We start from the raw sequence: 25,089 nt of genomic DNA on the forward strand, positions 1-25,089 counted from the left end.
AGTGCAGCTGGTAGTCAAAGCGAGATTCTCATTAGATTATTTCAGTTTTGGAAACATTCTACTGGTTGTCTGTTTAGGCAAAATGTCAGTTTAGTGCTATTTAAATCAAGCTAGATTTGAGTCCAAATTATTTTTGTGACAGGATGAGATCATATATTTCTGAACAACCATTGAGGTCAGAGGGTAGTATGTTGTTAGAAATTCACGGTCTTTCTCTCCGAATCCTGTGCAGGACCTGAAAATTGCATTTTCATTGGTAGGTCTCTAGATGTTTGTGTTGAAGTCTGAGACAGACTAATAAAATTTTAGTAAGCAATTTTTAAAATGGTTATTTTGGCAAGTTTTCATGGCTGACATGTTGCTGTGGTTAGTGTGGGTTCATGCTGGGTTTTACATTTCAGTATATTTTGTGGTTTTATGCATTTTTAAATGTTATATTTTTTTTTATAGTTTACACAATGTCCTTCACTTTGGGGTAGAGAATGGCACAGGGACAGAATTTGTCCCTGTCCCAGCAGTTATCTGTGGGAAACCATCCCCATGTCATTCTTTAAGGAGAGAAAGAAGAATCAGAGTATGAATGGGCATATCACTGACCCTCAAGCCTTGCATTGAAGAATGCTGGTGTAGGACTAAGGATGTGATAGACAGTAAAGAATGACATGGGTTGGTTTCTCATGGTTAGCTGCAGGGATGGGGATATATTTTGTCCCCAATTTGGGGCCTATTTACTAACTCCCTCTTTTATCAAGCTGTGCTAGAGGTTTTTTTTAGTGGAGGCCAGCAACGCAAGTGATCCGATGCTCATAAAAGAGGGGGGCGGGGGAGTAAATTAAGCTATTTTGGGAGGTAATTGAAACATAAGAACATAAGAATAGCCTTACTGGGTCAGACCAATGGTCCATCAAGACCAGTAGCCAGTTCTCAAAGTAGCCAATCCAGTTCCCTAAACCTGGCCAAAACCCAAAGAGTAGCAGCATACCATGCTACCGATCCAGGGCAAGCAGAGACTTACCCCATGTCTTAATAACAGACTATGGACTTTTCCTCCAGGAATTTGTCCAAACCTTTCTTAAAATCAGCTATGCTATCCACTTTTACCACAACCTCTGGCGACATGTTCCAGAGCTTAACTATTCTCTGAGTGAAAAAATATTTCCTCCTATTGGTTTTAAAAGTATTTCCCTGCAATTTCATCGAGTGTCCCCTAGCCTTTGTAATTTTTTGACAGAGTGAAAAATCAATCCATTCGTACCCGTTCTACTCCACTCAGGATTTTGTAGACTTCAATCGTATCTCCCTTCGGCCGTCTCTTTTCCAAGCTGAAGAGCTCTAACCTTTTTAGTCATTCCTCATATGAGAGAAATTCCATTCCCTTTATCATCTTGGTCGCTCTTCTTTGAACCTTTTCTAGAGCTGCTAAATCTTTCTTGAGATAAGAAGACCAGAACTGAACGCAATACTCCAGGTAAGATTGCACCATGGAGCCATACAGAGGCATTATAATATCTTTAGTCTTGTTAACTATCTCTTTTTAAATAATTCCTAGCATCTTGTTTGCTTTTTTAGCCGCCACCACACATTGGGCAAAAGGTTTCATCGTATTGTCTACAATGACATCCAGATCCCTTTCTTGGGCGCTAATCCCCAAGGTGGACCCTCCAATTATTAATGGCCAAAAGTAAATGCCAGGTAACTGCAAAACATTTGTAATAGCTGTTGGCAATATTCCAAGTAGTTTCCCATTTAGTTAACACAGAAAACTTTTTTTTATTTTTTAATAATGTGATACAGTTTGCTACTCAGGAGACAGTCAATTTTTCAGTTAATCCTTGGTTACTACCTTTGGGATCCTTTTACAAAATAGTGGTAGAGGTTTCTATGACGGGCCAGTGAGGTAAATGCTCCAATGCTCATAGGAATTCTATTAGTGTTGGAGCATTTTTCTCTCAACCTCCATTTAGTAAAAACCTCTACCGCCGATGAGTAAAATCCAGTGTTTGTGTTAAATATAAGGTGAAATTTGGGGGGGAGGGGCGTGACTTGGCAGTGCACTGTGATGGATGAGTGATCGTATCACTCCTCATCGCCAGGTGTAATTGGCGTAATTTTTCAGTCATTCAGCAATTTTTTTCTTTTTCGACACAAACAGCCTGTTTTACAAAGCTGCGCAGCAACAGCCCCGAAGCCCTTTAAATCTCTATGGGCTTCAGGGCCGTTACTGTGCAGCAGCCGCTAGCACGGCTTTGTAAAACAGGCCTAGAGTGATTTGATGACATATGGCCTCAACCAAATTTTTATAGATATCATCAAGCATTTATTCTGCGTCAGGGTATGTATTGGATCCTTCCTGAAGTCTTGAAGCACCTTCCGGACTGGCTTTACTTAGAATGGCAACTTATGTCCCCGTTACGGTTATGTCATATGTTGAGTATCAAGTTACCCAGAATTTATAAGGACAATAGCATTCTTTTTGCCACCTGGAAAACCTTAAAATTTATTGATAATTTCATATCTATACCAGTACAACAATGCACTTGTTAGTCCTTATGGTTGAACTCCAAGATTCAAATTGGCGAGTCTAAGATCCTCTGGAAACATTGGCTACAGGCAGGTACATTGGATGATGTATTATCAAATGGGAAACTGCTTGATTTTTCACAATTGGAACAATCATTCGGTATTACAAAGTCTCAAGCATATAAGTGGTTGCAGTTGAAGCAGGCCATTCAGAAGGGGTTCCCTGAGTGGTGAAATTTAAATGATCAGTATAGCTTGCCGAGCCTATGCTTCCAGACAGATTTTCTAGGACATCAGGCAGCCAAGTGTTATAAATTAATATCGGAATATCTGAATAAAAACCAAAAACTAGCCTATAAGACATTTGGAGCATTGAGATAAATCAGCACATTTCTGCTACTCAATGGCCACGAATTTGGAATTGGAAGATGAGATGTATAGCGTCAGCATCTATGAGGCAAACTTGGCATTTACTGTTACATAGAATTTTTTGGACCCCCAGTTCATTTGTAGAAGTTAGACAGTTCAAAATCTAATAGATGCTGGCACTGTCATCTGACTGGAAAGGGGTCACAAGTGGCGTCCCACAAGGATCAGTGCTGGGACCGCTGCTATTCAATATATTTATTAATGACTTAGAAACAGGGACAAAGTGTGAAGTTATAAAATTTGCGGATGACACAAAACTCTCCGGTAAGGTTAGATCTGTAGAGGAATGTAAAAAACTCCAAAGGGATCTGGACAAACTGAGTGAGTGGGCAGATAAATGGCAGATGAGTTTTAATGTGGAGAAATGTAAAGTTATGCACATAGGGAAAGGGAACCTGATGTACAACTACATGATGGGGGGGATGACATTGGGAAAAGGCAACCTAGAAAAGGACTTGGGGGTTTTGGTGGATAAAACAATGAAACCGGCAGCACAATGCGCAGCGGCCTCAAAAAAGGCGAACAGAATGTTGGGCATTATCAAAAAAGGTATCACTACCAGAACCAAGGAAGTTATCCTCCCGCTGTACAGGGCAATGGTGCGACCGCATCTGGAGTACTGCGTCCAGTACTGGTCGCCGTACCTAAAGAAGGATATGGCGATACTCGAGAGGGTCCAGAGAAGAGCGACAAAAATGATAAAGGGCATGGAAAACCTCTCATATGCTGAGAGGCTGGAGAAGTTGGGGCTCTTTTCCCTGGAAAAGAGGAGACTTAGAGGGGATATGATAGAAACTTATAAGATCATGAAGGGTATAGTGAAGGTAGAGAGAGACAGATTCTTCAGACTGGCGGGGGCAACAAGAACTAGAGGACACTCAAAAAAATTGAAGGGAGATAGGTTTAGAACAAATGCTAGGAAGTTCTTCTTTACCCAGAGGGTGGTGGACACCTGGAATGCGCTTCCAGAGGGAGTGGTTGAGCAGAGTACGGTTTTGGGTTTCAAAAAGGGATTGGACGAATTCCTGAGGGGTAAGGGAATCCAGGGGTACAATTAGAGGGTTACTATACAAGACAAAATGCTCTTGAGTAATAGATCACTACAGGTCATTGACCTGGGGGGCCGCCGCGGGAGCAGACTGCTGGGCATGATGGACCTATGGTCTGACTCGGCAGAGGCCATGCTTATGTGCTTATGTGCTAAATAGGGACACTGGATCATATGTTGTTCTATTGTCCTTTGATACTCAACTTCTGGAGGTTGATATGGGGACAAATTAACTTGATTTTGGAATCCTGTATTCCACTGTTGTATGAGGTGGTTATTTGTGTGTGTGTGTGTGTGGGGGGGGGGGGGGGTTGTCATCCAAACCTCCTTTAGACAGATATAAAAGTTGGTTGGTGTAATGACTGGGATAGCCATGCAAATGGTAACCAAAAATTGGAAAAATTCGGATTGACTCAACTTTCCCTTTTGGTGGGAGTCTGTATGTCTATGTTACAAATATGAGAGAATGAACTCGGAAATTATGGGTAATAATAAGTTCTTTAAGTTAACTTGGAGTCCATTGGCTAATTTTGTTAAAGTTGATTAATTAGAATATTTCACAGACTTTTCTTTTGAGTTACACATCCAAGGAGGGTTGAGTGGGGGGATATTAAATCTTGATGTCATTATTGTTCAATAAGTTCAATATATTGGAGTGGGGGGGGAACATTTTTGAAGAATGTTTATGATGGATGAAAATGCAATCTTGAATTTGATTATTTGTATTGTATATTTTAATGCATTGTTTTTGCTGAAAAATTAATAAAGATTTAAAAATAAAATAAAAAAAACAACAACTATAAGGTGAAATCGTCACCCATTTTCTGCCTGGTGTGATGTATAACTGCTAAAGCAGAAATTGCCATGCATTAACTACTAAGATGCTTGCTCTTTCCACAGTGCCTACATTAACTATTATGAGGGTCTGCTGTAAAGTTCTCAGCCTAACCGACAAAATTGGGGCAATCTCTATTGAGGCTATACACTGACCCCCCTCTTTTTCTAAGGTGCTCTAACTGATTAGCGCGCACTAATTGAATTAGCGCACGCTAAACACTAACATGTCCATAGACTAACATGCACGCGTTAGCGTTTAGCACGCGCTAAATCGATTAGCGCACCTTAGTAAAAGAGGGCCTGAGTTCAGTGATTTTCCATTTTTTTTGTTCCATATTTTTCTGACAGAATGAAAAATGTGGAAACTTGGACTAAGTGTATAGCCATCGATGGAGACTGCATCTTGTCGGTTTCTACCTGAAGATGCAGCAAGACTCGGAAACCTGCAACAAGCACAATGCCAGATGCAGGAAACCCTGAGAGAACATCTTAAACTCACAAGAGACTTTTCCATGGGTGGGGAAGAGACCAACTGACTTTCCCACCAAAATTCAAATTGGTGACCAATGGACTACCCTGTTCCCAATTACAATCTGTTTACAAAGACAAACTGCAAATCTCACAGCATACCCTGAAGAAAGCCACAACATGGTGGCTGAAAGGTTGGTTTCTATCTGACAAGATGCAGTGAGACCCAGAAACCTGCAACAAGCATAATGCCAGCTGTAGAAGCCCAGAGAGAACATATACCACAACTTTTTTGGTTGGGCAGAGAACTTTTCAGCGACCCTTGTAGCATATTTAATTACTGCAATTGTGGCTAACATATATTAGTAAATATGTCCCTTTGTTGTTTTTTTTTAAGTAATTTTTAAATCTAACAATTGAAATTTGATTACATAACTTTTGCTAAAACTTTATTGCCTGTTTTTTTCATTTTGGACAGTTGAGTGCTATATTCTTCCCCAAGACACATGGAATTTCTATCTATAAATATTTCACACTGCATTTTATTTCCTAAAGGATTTTATCCTTCTTGACTGTGTGACATCCTTAACATAAGTACCTCCTTTTCAACACTGATTTGCCCTAGGATTGTGTTTAAGATATCTTGTTTTGTTTTTAAAATCTTTTCTGGAACATCAACTTTTATTACTCATTTATTAATTATGATTCTAAACAAACAATCTTTGTGTCTAATTGCTTATTTTCCCGTATTTTACCAAAGAAAATAGTCAGAGAGGCCTCTACAACTTGTGACACCGTTGTCTCTACTGTTGCCTGTGGATTTTTTTCCCTTCCGTGTCCTCAAAACCGACGATTGAGAATAGCTTAGTTTTTCACAATTGCAACAAAAATTTGGATTAGAAAAAACACAATATTTTAAATGGATGCAATTGAAGCAGGCCATTCAGGAAGGGTTCCCTGAATGGAAGAATCTTAACACTCAATATAGTTTACCAATCCTTTGTTTTCAAGCGGATTTTCTAGGACACCAAGCCGCAAAATGGTATAAGAAAATAAACGAATTTTTAAACAAAAAAAAGAGATCAGGACTTAGGGATATTTGGAGTATTGAGATAGGACAGATAATTTTTCCATCTCAATGGCAAAAATTTTGGTCCTGGAGAATACATACTACAAGATCAGCATCTATGAGTCAAACATGGTTGTTTTTATTACATAGAGTTTTATGGACCCCTATGAGATTACAAAAATTAGATAGTAATAGATCTAATAGATGCTGGCATTGTAGGATAGAAGTGGGGACATTGGACCATTTACTATTCTTTTGTCCCTGCATTAATTCCTTTTGGAAATTAATTTGGCCCCAAATTAATAATTTATTAGAAAATCATGTTGGACTATCATATGATACAATATTATTTGGAACAGCAATGAGAACACAAAGTCCGATTTCAGCTAATAATAATAAACTTTTATTAATTTTAACAGGGGTCGCCATACAGCAAATTACTCAGAACTGGAAGGATTACACTAAATTGAATTACACTTTTTGGTGGAATTCAATTTGTCATATATATAAAATGGAAAAAGTATTGGCATTACAACAAGGTTATATTAAAAAATTTAATAAAATATGGGGACCATTGACAAATTATTCTACTGATCAGATATAATAACACATGTATAGAACATATAGAAGGGGTAGGGAGGGAAAACTATTGTAATATTAATATGATATAAAATTCTGATAAAGGGTTTATTTAATTCACATTGTAAGAACATTTAATAATAATTTCAAGTGTTTTTTCATAATTGAATGTATTACATGTATTTCACTTGATGTAAGAATTTAAAAAAAGAATAAAAAATATTTATTAAAAAAAAAGAGAATAGCAATCACAGAATCATTACTCATTTATTTGTGCTGAGAGACTCTTGACAAAGGCAGAATTGGCGAAACACTGTAAGTGTCGAGTCTATACTACTGACTAAATAAAGTTTGCTATGGATCATCCACTGCTGCATGTTTGACATCTTTTCCTCTCGATTCTTGTAAGGGTATTCGATATAAGTAAGTTATTTTTTTTTCTTTTTTTGGGCTACCCAAATTTTCTTTTGCGGGTTACCCAAACAGCGGGATATGGACAGGCTCAATTGTCCCCATTACTCCCTCCTACAACCCCCCTTTCAACACACACCTCTTTTACGGTTATAATAGCCGCAGTTCTGTTTATTGACAGTGTCTAGGGATACACATTCCATTGTATAGGGCCGACAGAATGGAATAAGATCCCTGAGTATATTCAACGGCAACAGAATATACAGAACTTTATAAAACTGTTGAGGCAGCATCTTTTTTGCCAGACAAAATATAACGGGTGAAACTATGTTATTAATGAAAAGGAGAAGATGAAAATAAGGTGCTGGTCACCTATATATTTTATGGTTAGCATCTTTTACATTGAATTGTGGGAGTATTTATTGCTGATGATGTATGTATTTTGTGATGTAATGTTATGAATTTGTATGTAAGTTTGTAACCCACCCTGGGTAAGGGCGGGATATAAATGAATAGCAAACAAACCATAAATTAACATAAATAGAACATAATAATTCCCGACTTCCAACATTAGCACATAACATTTTGGCCTCTGACTCTCCCATGTCAGCAAGGGTCTGGGGGATGGCACATCCCTCCATGCCCCATTAACCTGGATGGGGATGGATATGGCAACAAAGGCAGAGGGTCAAATCGCTATGGGTCAAATTGCCGGGAAACAAGGGTGCAGGCATAAAACTGGGGCTGTACTATCGCCCACCTGGTATGCCAGAAGGAGTCGGACACGACTTGGAAGCGGAACTGAGACAGGAATGCAGGACTGGAAGTGTAACAGTGATGGGGGACTTCAACTACCCGGGAATAGACTGGAGTACGGGTCACTCCAACTGCACTAGGGAAACAGGATTTGTAGAAGCTGTGAGGGACTGCTTCATGGAGCAACTAGTCAAAGAACCGACGCGAGGGGGGTGCTACTCTTGACCTCATCCTAAACGGATTAGGGGGGGCCTGCAAGAGGGGTAGAAGTGGGAGGACCACTAGGCAACAGTGATCACAACGCGATCAGATTCACATTAGAAAGGGGGACACCCATAGTAAGGAGGACCGCAACAACTGCGCTCAACTTCAAGAAAGGGAACTATGTTGCTATGAGGGAAATGGTGGGGAGGAAGCTCAGAAACATCTTTAGGATGGAGACTGTGGGAAGCGCCTGGACCCTATTCAGGGACATCCTGCAGGAAGCACAAAGAATGTAAGTCCCCAGTTTCAGGAAAGGCTGCAAGAACAAGCGATCAAAGGACCCAGTTTGGATGTCAACTGAAGTAAAGAGGGCAATAAATGACAAAAAAGTATCCTTCTGGAGATGGAAAAAGGACCCAACGGAGGAAAATCACCAGGCGCACAGGAAATGCCAAAAGGAATGCCACCGAGAGGTTAGAAAAGCGAAAGGGGAATACGAAGAGGGGCTGGCCAGGGAGGCGAAAAACTTCAAGGCATTCTTCAGTTACGTAAAGGGGAAGTGACCAGCGAGAGAGGAGGTGGGGCCGTTGGACGATGGGGATAGGAAGGGAGTGATTAAGGAGGATAAAGAGGTAGCTAAGAGGTTGAACACGTTCTTCTCGTCGGTTTTCACGAGCGAAGACACATCTAATATACCGGACTCAGAGGAGCTCATGAGTGGGGAACAGGCCGAAAAATTGGAGCACATAGAGGTAAGTAAGGAGGATGTCCTCAAACAGATAGACAGGTTAAAATGCGGTAAATCACCGGGCCCGGACGGTTCTGAAGGAACTAAGACAAGAAATAGCAGGCACAATCCAGCATGTTTGCAACCTATCCTTGAAAACTGGTGAGGTACCAGAGGACTGGAAATTGGCGAATGTCACACCTATCTTCAAGAAGGGATCGAGGGGTGACCCCGGGAACTACAGGCCGGTGAGCCTGACTTCAATTATAGGGAAGATGGTGGAAGCTATGATCAAGGACGGCATTTGCGAGCACATCGAGAGGAATGGCCTACTGAGAACAAGCCAGCACAGATTCTGTAAGGGAAAGTCGTGCCTAACGAACCTTCTGTACTTCTTTGAGGGAATAAGCAGTCGGGTGGACAATGGGGAACCCATAGACATCATTTACCTCGATTTTCAAAAGGCTTTCGACAAGGTGCCACATGAAAGGCTGCTTAGGAAGCTGTGGAACCACGGGGTGGGAGGGGATGTGCACAGATGGATCAAGCACTGGTTGTCGGGTAGACTGCAGAGGGTCGGAGTGAAGGGCCAATATTCTGACTGGCGGGGAGTCACAAGCGGTGTGCCACAGGGATCGGTGCTGGGGCCATTACTCTTCAACATATTTATCAATGACCTGGAAAAGGAGGCAAAGTGCGAGGTTATAAAATTTGCAGACAATACCAAACTGTGCGGCAGAGTTAGGTCCAGGGAGGAGTGTGAGGACCTGCAAAGGGACCTGGACAAGCTGGAAGACTGGGCAAACAAATGGCAAATGCGCTTTAACGTGGAAAAATGCAAGGTCATGCATATAGGGAAAAAGAACCCGTTGTTCAACTACAAATTGGGTGGGGCATTATTGGGAGACAGCAGACTTGAGAGAGACTTGGGTGTGCTAGTGGATGCATCACTGAAGCCATCTGCACAGTGCGCAGCAGCCTCGGAAAAAGCCAACAGGATTCTGGGCATCATAAAGAGGGGCATAACAACCAGGATGCGGGAAGTCATCATGCCATTGTATCGAGCGATGGTGCGTCCACATCTGGAATACTGCGTTCAGTATTGGTCGCCGCACCTCAAGAAGGACATGGCGGTACTTGAGAGAGTCCAAAGGAGAGCAACGAAACTGGTTAAAGGGCTGGAACACTGCCCATACGCCGAGAGGTTGGATAGGCTGGGGCTCTTCTCTCTGGAAAAAAAGGAGGCTCAGGGGAGATATGATAGAGACCTTCAAGATCATGAGGGACATAGAGAGGATGGATAGGGACAGATTCTTCAGACTGAAGGGGACAACAAGTATGAGGGGGCATTCGGAGAAACTGAAGGGAGATAGGTTCAAAACAAATGCAAGGAAGTTTTTTTTCACCCAAAGGGTCGTGGACACTTGGAATGCACTACCGGAGGAAGTGATCAGGCAGAGTACGGTACAGGGATTCAAACAGGGATTGGACGGATTCCTGAGGGATAAAGGGATCGTGGGATACTGAGGGAGGAGCTGGGATGTAACACAAGTATAGAAAGCTAACCAGGTAATAAGTATAGAAACCCAACAGGTCGTGCATGTGCAAGACCGGAGGGTTAGGACTTCGATGGGAAGATAGGACTTCAATGAGAAACCAAGGTGGCAAGGGAGCCCCTTCTGGTGATTCAGACAGGTCGTGACCTGTGTTTGGGCCGCCGCGGGAGCGGACTGCCGGGCAGGATGGACCTATGGTCTGACCCGGCAGAGGCACTGCTTATGTTCTTATGTTCTAACCTGGGCACAGTTCCCAGACGGCCCACCGCTCATCCCCAGATGAGCCTCAGCAGCTGGAAGCTCAGGTTAACCACCCTTCCAAGCCACTCTGCAACTGGCCCCTTGGCCATTCCAGAAGGGTGGGCAGGAAAAGCCGCCTTGGAGGACCCAGGAAGGAGCCGAGTCCTCCAAGGTCCTGATTTTATGACCTCACCCCATGCCATTGCCCTGCACCTCCCCTCCAATTAATTTAAACCCCCCTCAGTGGGAAAAGTCTGCCAGCCCAATCACCCGCTCTGGCGACCCCCCTCTCCCCCCCATTGCTCTCTCGATGGGCGACAATGCGGGCCTCCCAGTCCCGTGTTATCTTCGCCCATCGAGACTAGTCCTGAGGCTCATCTTAACAGCAGGATCTGGATAGGCCTGGTTGTCCCCATTACCCCCCTACAGGCCCCATTTCTATAATATAAGATTCAACACACAACTCTCTTATGGGTATAATAGCCACAGCTCTGTTGATTGGCAAACATAAATTAATATAACTACAACATAACAGTTCCTGAGCTACCAACATTAACATATAACATTTTGGCCCCCAAACCTGCCATGCCAGCAAGGGTCTGAGGGTTGGCATGTCCCTCAAAGCCCCTTTAACCTGGGTCACCCGACCCATAGACATGGCTCCCAGATGGCCCGCCACTCATGCCCAGATAAGCCACAGCAGCCAGTAGCTTGGGATAACCGACACAAGCCTGTAAACCCTTACAGGCCTCTACCCAATATACAGAGTTCCGTAGTAACCCAAGTACATGATATAATGCTCACAACAGATGGCAAAATCATACGACAACTTACCAAACTGGACTAGCTCTCCCTCGACACACTGCTATCTGCGATGACGGCCTCGAGTGGCCCACCCTACTAACACCACCCCCCTGTGCTCCGAAGCCCACTCCTCCTATAACCATGGTGGACAAAGCCGCCATTTTGGATTGCTGTGACAGCCATGCCTGCCCCTCCCATGGACCTGCTCCCACCTGTTCTGAAGAGGCTTCCTCTCCAAAGGAGTCACCTGGAGAGAGGAAGAAGCTATATGAATTGCTCTGAAAAGAGAAGATAGAACTTCTATCTACCTGGGTGTAGTCTACAGACTTCTGACCCAATCACAGCAAATTGATAAAGATCTGATTATGGATCTCCAAAAGTTTGGAAAGAAAGAAAAGGTGCTGCTGCTACTGGGAGATTTCAACCTGCAGGATGTGGATTGGAAAGTTTTGTCTGTGGAAACGGAAAGAAGTAGGGAGATTGTGGATGCCTTTCAAGAGGCTCTGCTCAGACAAATGGTGATGGAACCCACGAGGGAAAAAGTGATATTGGATCTGGTCCTCACAAATGGGGAGAGTATCTCTAATGTTCGAGTGGGTGCTCACCTGGGAAGTAGCGATCATCAAACAGTTGGGTTTGATATAACGGCTAGAGTGGAGAGTGGCTGCACGATACTTAAAGTCCTATATTTCAAACATACGGACTTTAATAAAATGGGAGAGTACCTGAAAAAAGAGCTGTTAGGATGGGAGGACATAAGAAAAGTGGATAAACAGTGGTCTAAGCTGAAAGGAGCGATAAAAATGGCTATGGAACTTTATATGAAGAAAATAAATAAAAACAAGAGAAAATGGAAACCAATATGGTTCTCCAAACTAGTGGCGGAGAAAACAAAGGCAGAAGAGTTGGCGTTCCTGAAATATTAAAAAAAAAACCAAGAAGAGGAGTATAGAAAGGACTACTGGGTGAAACTGAAAGAAGCCAAGAGAGAGATACATTTGGTGAAAGCACAGGTGGAAGAGCATATGGCTAAAAATGTAAAAAAGGGAGACAACATTTTTTCAGATATATTTGTGAGTGACATTGCTGAAAGGTTAGAAGGTAAGGTTTGCCTTTTTGTGGATGATACCAAGATTTGTAACAGAGTAGATTCCGAGGAGGAAGTGAAAAACATGAAAAAGGATCTGCAAAAGTTAGAGGAATGGTCTAATATCTGGCAACTAAAATTCAATGCAAAGTAATGCATTTGGGGATTAATAATCGGAAGGAACCGTATATGCTGGGAGGTGAGAGGCTGATATGCACGGAGGGTGAGAGGGACCTTGGGGTGATAGTGTCTCATGATCTAAAGGCGAAAAAACAGTGCAACAAGGCAGTGGCTGCTGCCAGAAGGATGCTGGGATGTATAAAGAGAGGTGTAACCAGTAGAAGAAAGAAGGTGTTGATGCCCCTGTACAGGTCGTTGGTGAGGCCCCACTTGGAGTATTGTGTTCAGTTTTAGAGACCGTATCTGGCGAAGGACATATGAAGACTTGAAGCGGTCCAGAGGAGGGCGACGAAAATGATAGGAGGTTTGCGCCAAAAGATGTATGAGGAGAGACTGGAAGCTCTGAATATGTATACCGTAGAGGAAAGGAGAGACAGGGGAGATATGATTCAGATGTTCAAATACTTGAAAGGTAGAACAAAATCTTTTCAAGAGAAAGGAAAATGGTAAAACCAGAGGGCATAATTTAAGGCTGAGGGGTGGGAGACTCAAGAGTAAAGTAAGGAAATTCTTCTTTACAGAGAGGGTGCTAGATGCCTGGAATGTGCTCCTAAGAGAGGTGGTGGAGAGGAAAATGGTGACGGAGTTCAAAATAGCATGGGATGAATACAGAAGATCAAAAATCAGAAAATAATAGTAAATATTTAAGAACTAAGGCCAGAATTGGGCAGATTTGCATGGTCTATGTCTGGATATTGCCTTTAGGTTGAGAATGGGCTGAGGAGGGCATCAATGGCTGGGAGGGTGTAGATGTGCTAGAGTGAGCTTTGACAGAGACTTCAGTAGTTGGAACACAAGCACAGTACTGGGTAGAGCTTTGGATTCTTGCCCAGAAATAGCTAAGAAGAAGGGAAAAAAAATTAAATTGAATCAGGTTGGGCAGACTGGATGTACCATTCGGGTCTTTATTTGCCATCATCTACTATGTTACTAGATCTCTACCACAGTCTCCTCCTCCAATGATCCTGCCAACTCTTTATGCCACGATCCTGTGTCAAAAGCTGCCTCGGAGGACCCAGGAAGGAGCCGGATACTCTGAGGTCCCAGCTTTATGACCTAGCCCCGCGCCTCCAATCAATTTAAACTCCCTCAGTGGGAAAAGCCTGCCAGTCAATCACCTGTTCTGGTGACCCCTCTCCCCTATTGCTCTCTCGATGAGCGACATAGCGGGCCTCCAAACTCCGTGTTATCTTCGCCCATCGAGAGTAGCCCTTGGGCTCACCTATATCATTAGTTGTTAAACAACAATCTATCATAATAAAACCCTTAGAGCGCATGCACACTTCAAACTCCGTGATCCCTGCCTCTGTGATACATGCTTCGGTGTCACACATGTGCAGTAGAAGGAGCCAGCAGTGGTCTCTTCATCGCCCTCCCTCGACGACGCTGGCTCCTACTGCGCATGCGGAGGCACCTTATGCATGGACGCACAGAGGCGGTGACTCCCCCCTTCCGCCCACCCTCACTCTGTCTAACAGGACCAAGGAGAGCACAAAAATAACAGAAGCAGGCATACTGACGTTCAGCATCCGGACTGTGGTTGGTGGTTGTTCAGGCTGGCGAGGAGGCAAAAGGAGTGATTTAAGGGTAGGTGGGAAAAGGCGGCTGGAGCTGAAGTGTCTCAGCGCACGAGAATGAAAGACAGACACACAGAAAGACAGCAGGCAGGGAGAGAGACAGACAGAAAGAAAGACAGACAGACAGACAGACGGGGGCCAGGGAGAGAGACAGACAGAAAGATAGAAAGAAAGACAGACAGGGGGCCAGGGAGAGAGACAGACTGCGGGCAGGGAGAGAGACAGACAGAAAGAAAGACAGACAGGCAGGGAGTCAGGGGGGAGAGACAGTCAGAAAGAAAGACAGACAGTGACAGACAGCGGGCCAGGAAGAGAGACAGACAGAAAGAAAGAAAGACAGACAGCGGGCAGGGAGAGAGACAGACAGACAGAAAGACAGGGGGCCAGGGAGAGAGACAGACAGAAAGAAAGACAGACAGCGGGCAGGTAGAGAGATAGAAAGAAAGGAAGAAAGAGACAGGGGTCCAGGGAGAGAGACAGAAAGAAAGAAAGACAGACAGACATATATTCTAGCACCCATTAATGTAACGGGCTTAAACACTAGTTGACTTATAAACATTTAGGCCCTGATTCTGGAAGTGGCACCAGAAGATAGGTGGCGATAGGTGCCCTACTGCAGCCTAACTTAATTGGTTTAATTGCCTTTAAGCAATGTGGTAATTGACCGTGCCATTTAAAAGTAATTAAAACTGCATTAAATAAAAGATAGGATTCCACTGGCGCTTACATTTCTGGCACCAGAATTTCTTCAATAGAGGCGCCCACTGGCACCTAAGATTGATGGAGGATTGATTAACACTGGAAATGATCACAGGCCCCAGTAGGCACCTCCGTAGACATGATTCACCTCAAACATAGGCACTGGAAATATATACCTTCGAAACCATGGCCTATGTCCAGCACCTATGTTTGACCTGGCCGCGATTCTGCAACCAGCACATGCATGTGGGGAATGCGAAGGTGGTGCACACACATGCAAAAACTATTGTGGGATGCCTGAGTGTGCATTTTAACCGGAGGAAAGCATGTGTTATTTCTTACTACAGCTTAGTAAAAGGGCCCCTGAAAGACTTTTCTTTTTCAAAAATATTTAGAATGATATTATTTTCAAAATTACTTGTGTGATTACAATGCAGACATCTGTACCTCTTCTACTATAAGTCACTTTGAACCAGATGTTGCGATTGTGATTTTCACTGAATCTGAATCTTAGTATTTATTTATTCAATTTTGTATACCGTCCTCCCAAGGGAGCTCAGAACAGTTTACATGAATTTGTTCAGGTACTCAAGCATTTTTCTCTGTCCCAGTGGGCTCACATAGTGGCGTAACAAGGTAGGAGGCACCCAGGGCAGTGGTGCCCCCTGGTGCTCTCCTCTCAACCCCCCGCCCCCACCTCCCTGTTCCTTCTGCGCCAACCCCCGTACCCTAACACAATCATAAAGCCCCTTTTGTGGCTACATTTGGTACTAGAGAAAAGTTAATTCTTTACAGGTTTTTGATACCTTTTGAAAAACAATATAAGAATTAGTTCAAAAATGGCATTTGAGATCACAAAGCTCCCCATAGGGGAGGAAACTATGGTGCTTCTAATAAAAAAAACCCCAAAACAACAGGGTATCATGGTAGACAATACAATGAAACCTTCTGCCTAATGTGTGGTGGCGGCCAAAAAAACAAACAGGATGCTGGGAATTATTAAAAAATGGATGCTTAACAAGACTAAGAATGTTATAATGCCCCTGTATCGCTCCATGGTGCGACCTCATTTGGAGTATTGCGTTCAATTCTGGTCTCCTTATTTCAAGAAAGATATAGTGGCACTAGAAAAGGTTCAAAGAAGAGCGACCAAGATGGTAAAGGGGGATGGAACTCATCTCGTATGAGGAAAGACTAAAACGGTTAGGGCTCTTCAACTTGGAAAAGAGACGGCTGAGGAGAGATATGATTGAAGTCTACAAAATTCTGAGTGGAGTAGAACGGGTACAAGTGGATCAATTTTTCACTCTGTCAAAAATTACAAAGTCTAGGGGACACTTGATGAAGTTTCAGGGAAGTGCTGTTAAAACAAATAGGAGGAAATTTTTTTTCACTCAGAACGCATTGCCAGAACTCTTCCTTCATTATATGAAAAAATTTTCTCGTCTGAATCACATGTTTTTCCTTGGCATTTAAAGTCTAAAACCTCTCTTTTCTTGGGTTCCTTCAAAAAGATCCTTGAAACATGGTTCATGTCGAGACATGTAACAACTCTTTAAGTTAAGTGAATTTATTTTTCTTGCCACTAAAAATCTTTATTGTTATTACACAAAGAGCATTTTGCCTTAGCCAGCATTTTTACACTAAAGTCATACAGTGTGATGGGACAGTGTGTTCGGCTATAGGAGTCTAGGATCTTGGTCAGATCACACATTTTCTGAGTGTATGTGAAGAATGTATAGATGCAATTTATATATTTATACTTTCAGTTCCATATATATTGAGAAGTCTTATTTACAGTATTGCTAGTTCACAATTTTGACCTCTCTATCCTTCAACTATTTTGTAAGTCCTCTCCACCCAGCACATTTGGCAGGAAGGAGTGGGCATCCCTCCTGCCAATCGTGAGATTGAGAGGTGTTAGGAGTGGGCATCCCTCCTGCCAATCACATGTGGTGGTGTCAGGGGATCGAAGGGTGTTAGGCAGGAGGGAGTGGGCATCCCTCCTACCAATCACAGGTGTTGGGGGGTCATCAACTGCAACCGGCTCAGCTGATCACAGCAGGGGTATTTTCCCTCTAATCAGCTGAGCCAGAAGGACTCACCAAAGCTGCGATTTGGGGGTGTCCTGTCAGCTCAGTTGATCAGGGATTCTCATGCCACGATCAGCTAATGGCAAGGGATCCCTCAGCAAAAATAGGCAGCTGTGCTGCCTATTTTTGAGATCAGGCAGGTGCGATTCTCTAACTGATACATGTTGACATGGACGCCGGTTAGAGAATCGGGGGGGGGGGGGGAGGGGGTATAGGCATCCGTTCTTTAAGATAGATGCGATTCTGCATAAGACACTAGAGCATGATTCTGAACTGTTCTTAGGTGGCCGCTGAGACCAGTGTCCTATACAGAATCAGGCCCCGTAGTCCAGTGAATTTCTAGCTTTTTCCCTACCTATTTTTCCTATGATATGAAAACACTGGAAACTCTATGACGTACTTCACTTGGATCGTACATCATACTTATGTTCTGAACTACTAAAGTCAACTTAATGATCCTTCAATACTGTCTTCTCTTCTCCCCCTCTTCATCCTCTCTTAAAAGTAATTTGTATATTTAATGCTCCATTGTTTATTCTTCTAACTCTACTTGTACCAAGTGTATTGTAAATCGCGTGGAACCTAGTTAGGCATAGGGCAACTCAGAAATATTAGATTAGACTACGTTGTTTTAACTTGCATTTTTACCAAACTTTTCAACCCACCCTTGTATTTTTTGCTTTATATTTTATCATTATTTAGATGGTAAAGTATACACATTTTGTTATGATTGTATCCCCTATTTTTAAAAGGCTTTCCCAGTATAATTTCTTGATTATATAAAATTCATGACAAAACGCAGGCTTGCAAAGGGCAGTGAAACAAAATCTTTCCTACTCCCAGCCTTTCCAGGAGTATTAGCCAGGCTCTCTAAAATATCTGCCTCTTTTCTATTTACCACTTAATATATGCATGAATTCCACACTGACAACAAAAGAGAGGAGGCAAGGAAGGGCATTTCAAAAATAAATGGGATGCAGTCACAATAGAAGAAACGTGTTTTTTTCCCGATACAAAATTATAAAACAAACTGTAAGAAATAGGCCATAGAAACATAAATAAAAAGAAAAGAGACCTAGGAAACAGATGAGAAAAGGAAGCAGTAGAGCAGAGAAACAGACTGATATTATGAAGTAATACTGCTGCTGTAATGACTGCCCACTGGAGGACTCCTGCCGTTCCCTGATGTAGAGAATGCTAGTAGCTGGAAGCTCAGTGGGGGAAGGGTCCCTTTGTCGTTGCTGCTACTGCTCCTGTTGTGGGTGAGGGAGCAATGATTTCCTTTTGTTGCTGTAAGTGTTGGGGGCAGGAAAGATTCTATTCTGGTGCCCTAGTAGAGCTGATTATAGAGAAACAAGGAATAGGTCTGTTGTCCAAGCTTGCAGGCTTTATTCCTAAAACACAACCCCTAAAAAAGAAAAAGCAAGCAACAGCATATCATTAGACTTTGCAAGAAATAATAGGATCTTAAAAAACTTCAAACCCTTCTCAGATGTGGGCTAATGTTCACATTAAAGCTTAAATAATATATTTATAAGTACACATCTGTTCAAGCTGCAATTAGAAATATTAAGCAATAGAATGCAGTGGCGTACCTAGGGTATGTGGCACCCGGGGCCCATCATTTTTTGACACCCACCCCCAATTAAAAATTATTTTTTGTAATAACCATGAAACGGAATAAATGGTCAGAATAGAAACAGGTATTCCAAACATAACATAACATAAATTATGTCTGAATTGTCATGACATGAGAAGTACATATGGAGTAGTTGCAGGTGATGCTTGGGACAGTTCTGATTGTGTTAGTTCGGTTTTATGTGTTTTTTGAATAGAAGGGTTTTTATTTCTTTTTTGAAAGTTTTGTAGTCTGTGGTCGAGGTCAATAGGTTGTAGATTTGGGGGTCGAGTGTTGCAGCTCGAATGGCTAGGAGGTTGTCGAACAGTTTTTTTCCTTTTGACGTTTTTGGTTGGAGGGTGTGTGAATGGTGCGTGAGTTCTCCTATGTCTGTTTGAAGTGGATTGAATTATTTAGCTGAAGAAATTAGTTACCCCCTCATCCCACACACATTAATTCTCTTCCATTTTTGTTCCCATTATAAAAAACACTGATAAGTTCCCAGATAAAAAATACATTAAAATAAGAAGTGAAAACAAAGGCCCCTACAGATGAGAACATAACATAAAAATAGCCTAACTGGGTCAGACCAATGGTCCATCATGCCCAGTAGCCCATTCTCATGGTAGCCAATTCAGGACACTAATACCTGGTCAAAACCCAAAGAGTAGCAACATTCCATGCTACCGATCCAGGGCAAGCAGACACTTCCCCCATGTCTTAATAACAGATTATGGACTTTTCCTCCAGGAATTTGTCCAAAACTTTCTTAAAACCAGTTACGCTATCTGCTTTTACCATAACTTCTGGCCACTTCATTTCTTTCCTTCCAAACAGAGACCTTGCTAGATGTCAAATACAGCACAAGGTAACTTCACATGGACTTAGCTGTGCAGGAAATGTGAATCTCCTCATACACCCACCATATAGTGCAAAAATATGCAAAGGTCTGGTTTTTTCTTTCGATCTACATAGCCTAATGCCATACAAGCAGCACTGTTACAAACATATTCTGAAGGTCAATGCTAAGGTTAACAAAGTTTCCTTCCTTGGACCACAAGGAGATACTGACAAACCACTGGAAGAGATCCCAAAACAACTACTCAGGCACAACACCCAAAGACCCACTCAGTGTGTGAACCAGTTGAGTGAAGTGGACTAACTGGGGGGGTGGAAATGGGCCCGGAGTTTGCTCAGCAGAATTTCCCAGACCACCTCTTCCTGTCAACACATTGACACGCTGCCACCACCACCACCACTAGGAACACCTCACCTACCACCGGGTAGGCCAGCAACGCTTATAAACTTTATAAAACACATTATTATATTTTCTTATAAAGCACATATTTTAACTGAATTCTCTGACATCCTCAGCCTTGCCATTTACAAAAATAGAGGGAAGAAAAGTTCCCGTTTCCTGCTGTCTCATGTCCCCGGCCTATACAATATTTTTCTTCTGCAGACCCTTCAAAAGTCTGACTAAATCCTCATTTCACTTGCATTATAAAGTACTGAGGATGCCATCTCTCCCTATTCCTAGGTCCTAAAGTCTAAGACAGTAGTGCAAACTAGTGCTGCCCGATTCAGGGGAAAAAAAAAATTGATTCAATTCAGCCTATTGAATTGGTTTTTCGATTCGATTTTCCTGCTCAATTGGGTGTTTTTGTTTCAAACATCCTGGTGGGTTTATTTTATAGCTTTTTCACCCCCCTTTGGCTTATCCTAACCACACTGGTGCTGTGGTGTAAATAAAATAAAGAAACAAAAAGGTCTTTTCCTCTCTGTGTTAAATCCTAGCTCACGTTTGCGGTCTAACACCAGTTCTGGCAGAATACACATTTCAAATCTGACATATTGTAATCACAAAACAGAAAATAAAATTAGTTTTTCTACCTTGTTGTCTGGTTATTTTTCAAATCTTGTTGGTCCAAGGCTTTGGTTGTCTTCTGATAACTTGCTTGCCAGGGACTCCTTCTTTCTTCTTTCTGCATGCTAGCCATCTATCTGCCATCTCTGTCCTCCCCTTCCATTTCCCTTCCCTCCCCAGGAGGGCTGGCATCTTTCCTTAACTACCCTTTTATCCAGCATCTCTCCCTCCTTCCCCACCACCCCCGAGGTCCACCATCTCTCCCTTTCTTTTCCCAACTACCCTCCTATCCAGTATCTCTATCCCACCTCCACACCACCCCTTGTGTCTAACTTCTCTCCCTTTCTGTTCCTTCTCTCCCTAAAACCCATGGTCCATCATCTCTCTCCCTCTCCTCTATTTTCAGACCCATTATTTCTTCCCACCCAAAGTCCGGCATATGCGCATCTCTTTGAACCCCCGTTCCCCTACGTGTATTTCTACACCAGGGCCCCCTCCCCTGAATGCCTGTCCCCCCTTAAAGGTCTGCATCCCACCCCTGAAGGCCTGTCCCCCCCTTGAAGGCCTGTCCCCCACTTGAAGACCTGCCTGTCTGTCTCCCTTGAAGGCCTGTCCCCCCCTTGAAGGCCTTCCTGCCTGTCCCCCTTGAAGGCCTATGTCCCCCCCCTTAAAGGCCTGTCCCTCCCTTGAAGGCCTGCCTGCCTGTCCCCCTTGAAGGCATGTCCCCCTTGGAGGCATGCCCCCCTGAAGGCCTCTCTCCCCCCTGAAGGCCTGCCTGTCCGTCCCACCCTGAAGGCCTGATGCCCCATCCCACCCCGAAGGACCGCTTGCCCCCCACCCCGAAGGACCGCTCATCCCCTGGCCTCCCCGCACCACCTATGGTAGAGAAGCAGCCCGCAGCAAGATCGCGATGCCAGCGGATGTCAGAGGAGGGGCGGGACCGTGGCGGAGGAAACAGAGCCGAAGCAGCGCAAAGATTGCTGGCATCGCGATCCCGCTGCAGGCTGCTTCTCCACTGCAAATGGTGCGGGTGGGCCGGGGAATCTGGACGCCAGATGCCAGGGGTGAACCGGACGCTGGGACTGGGGGGGGAACCAGACACCGTGGGGGGAGGAACCGGATGCCAATGGCTTCAAGGCCGGGAGCACCCCCTCAGGGCTTGCACCCGGGGCGGACCTCCCCCTTTGGTATGCTACTGATAGAATGTATCACCTTGAAAAATGAGCAGTTCTTACCCTCCCCCTCCCCAAAAACCACATAAGAAATTTTTAGTGCCAGCTGGCACACTGAATGCTCTGCATTGTTCTAACACTCAGAGTGTAAGAGGTGGAAGAGGGAATGAGAGACCTGGCCATGGGGGCAGGGAAAGAATGGGAGAGACTCTGGATTGAGTAAGCAAGGGGGAGATACCAGACTTGTAGAGAAAGGAAGAAAAATCTTAACCTTTAGACCAGGTGACGCAGTAGTGGTGACATCAGAGGCTGGGGATTTTTGTGTTCATTATCACCCAGTGCTCCGGGCTAGTGTCTCATCTGCTCAAATGGTTTAGTTGGCCCTGAAAAAAGTTTTTAAAAAAGGAAATACTCTCCAAAATATCTGTTTTATGGTGAATTTTTTTTTTCTATGAGGGGACGCTGAAAAGTGCTCAGCCCAACCAAGAAAAGAATGATATGGAATTATGCAACTTACAAGCCATTGCACACTTTTCATTTCATTTCCATATCATTGAGACCACAAGTGTCAAGAAAAGTGAGGAATAGCTTCTAAGTTTCAAAGCTCTACGACATTCTCTTCTTGGTTGGGCTGAGAACTTTTCAGCAGCCCCTCATAAGTTTGTAAAAAAATTAAGGAATTAATAAAGTTGATGTGGCACTGAACTGCATTACAAGTAAAAGGTTTTTGCTCCCATTATCACTTTCCTTTTGTTATTTAGTGCATTAAAAAAGTTAGCATTTAAATTATACTATGTAATCATTTTAAAATGCAGCAATTATTCTGATATGAATCTTACTAAAGTTACAGAGTTAATAGGAAAATTAAGCTATTTAGGATGTGAATTTAAGCTTCTCTTTGAAAATTGCATACAAGCAAGACTAACCCCCCCCCCCCCCCGCGCCACCACCACCACATTTTGCAACACTGTGCAAAAGGTTTTTTATTCATTATTAAATCATTGCAAGTTATAACACTCGTTCTAGAAATATAGAGTCATTTCCAATAAGGGAAATTCAAACAAATGGAATAATATTAAGAAACTATATTATTGGATTTGATTTCTTCCTGAGCCCACTATATTAAGGGGGAAGGAGACAAAATTTAAAGGGAGACATTTTACATTAAACAATTTAAAAATAAAAGGCTTAAACGTTTAAACCTTGGCTCTTGCCTTTTGCTTCATCCCAACCCACTAGTTAACTTCTTAAGGTCCAAAAAGGATCTCAGATGTTCAGGGAGGAAAAACACATATCTCATGAGTAATACATTTTTATTGCAGTTTCCCTTTTTTAGGAGGTATACATTTTAAATATCAATTTAACTCTTCTTTTACATATGCTGTTATTGTTACTTGGAATGATTTACCTTTGCAAATAAGGACAGAAATTAGTTATTGGAAATTTTGTAGAATGTTTAAAACATTTTTATATAATAGATTGTAAAGTTAGTATTTTTAAAGAATTGCAAAGATATCTTTTTATCCAAGGAACTGTATTTTCTCATAGAATTATTATTTTTGATGTAAATCACCTTGAACGAAATTAACATAAAAATTGCCATACTGGGACTGACCGAAAATACAGTACTTCAAGCCCAGTATCCTGTTTCTAACAGTGGCCAACCTAGGTCCCAAATACTTAGCTAGATCCCAAGTAGCAAAACAGATTCCCAATAATGATGGCCTGTGGACTTCTCTTTTAGGAAATTATCCAAACCTTTTTTAACTGATATGGTATTAGGGTGATTCAGAAATCTTGTATTAGATTAGATCGATAGATATTTATTTTAAAAGAACTATGGGACATAATTTAAGGAATCTGAGGACAGTTTCACTAAGTTGTTTTAAGCAGTTATCACGGGGTTTACATCATGGTAGACAAGCCCATTCTGATGTCTTCTGCTCCAAAAAGGCATCCAGAGTGATAATATCTCCATGTTAGCTCCCTAACGTGGGAGTGGGGTAGGATCTTGGTGTGAAATAAGCAGTTAGAGAAGTGGTCAGCTGTGACCGCTAGTACACAGGTCAGTACCAAGTACTAGCTGTCATGACTGCCTATAGTACAGCTGAACTTATTTGCAACCTGAGGAAGAGGTGATAATTGCAGCCGTGCTACTGGCAGTCTGGTACTGCAGGATGTTGGCACAGGCATTGAAGCAGTGCTCGCTCTCCCTTCCTCATCCCTTCCCTCGCTCCCCCCACTCATATTCTGTAACATCCTGACAGAGCAAATCCCTCTAACTCTGCATCTCCCGATCACCACAGCAAGACCCCACACATCCTTCTCATCACCATATTAACCCATGCTTTCTCTAATCAACATAACAAGATGTCCCCATGGTCACTGCATGAAATACAATGCAAACACAAACATAAATAGATGAAAAGATTTAGCCTTCTTCTGCATCCCTCTTCCCAATTCCCAAGCAGCAGCCTGATCCCAATCCTGTATCCCTTAATCACCATACCCCCCTGATCAGGGGTGGTCCTATAATGAGGCCAACTGAGGCAGCGGCCTCAGGTGGCAGTCTTGAGGAAGCGGCATCTTGCTGCCAGCCAGCCTACCTGCAGGTCAGCTCTGCCGCTCCCCTTCCTGGCATCTAACGCTTTCACTCTTCTCCCCCCAATTGGCATTTTTCCCATTCCCCCCACCCCCTTGCATCTACCTTTAATTTGTAGTAAAAATTATGAGCAGCGGCAGCAATTCACAGAGCTACCCCACATGCCGCCCATCCCTGTGTCTTTTCTCCACAGCGGCCCGCCCTCTCTGATAAACTTCCTGTTTCCTCTGGGGCAACCACAGTGAAGAGAAAGGTGATGGGGATGGTAGCTGTGCGAATCGCTACGCTTGGCAGGTTTTTAAACAAATTAAAGGTAGAAGCAGTGGCGGCAGCTGAATCAGGGAGGCAGCAGGTGGAAAATGGGAGAAAAGAAAGAGGATGATGGCGAGAGAAGAGACAGAGGAGCAAAGTTGAATATTGGGGGAAGAAAGACAAAGCAAAGCTGGATAGTGGAGAGAGAAAAGGCAATGCTGAATGGTTGAAGAGAGATGTGATGAGAGATGAGGTGATGGTAGAGTAAGAGAAGGGGCAATGCTAGATAGCGAG

The sequence above is a fragment of the Geotrypetes seraphini genome, chromosome 3 (assembly GCF_902459505.1).
Source record: "Geotrypetes seraphini chromosome 3, aGeoSer1.1, whole genome shotgun sequence".
Lineage (NCBI taxonomy): Eukaryota > Metazoa > Chordata > Amphibia > Gymnophiona > Dermophiidae > Geotrypetes > Geotrypetes seraphini.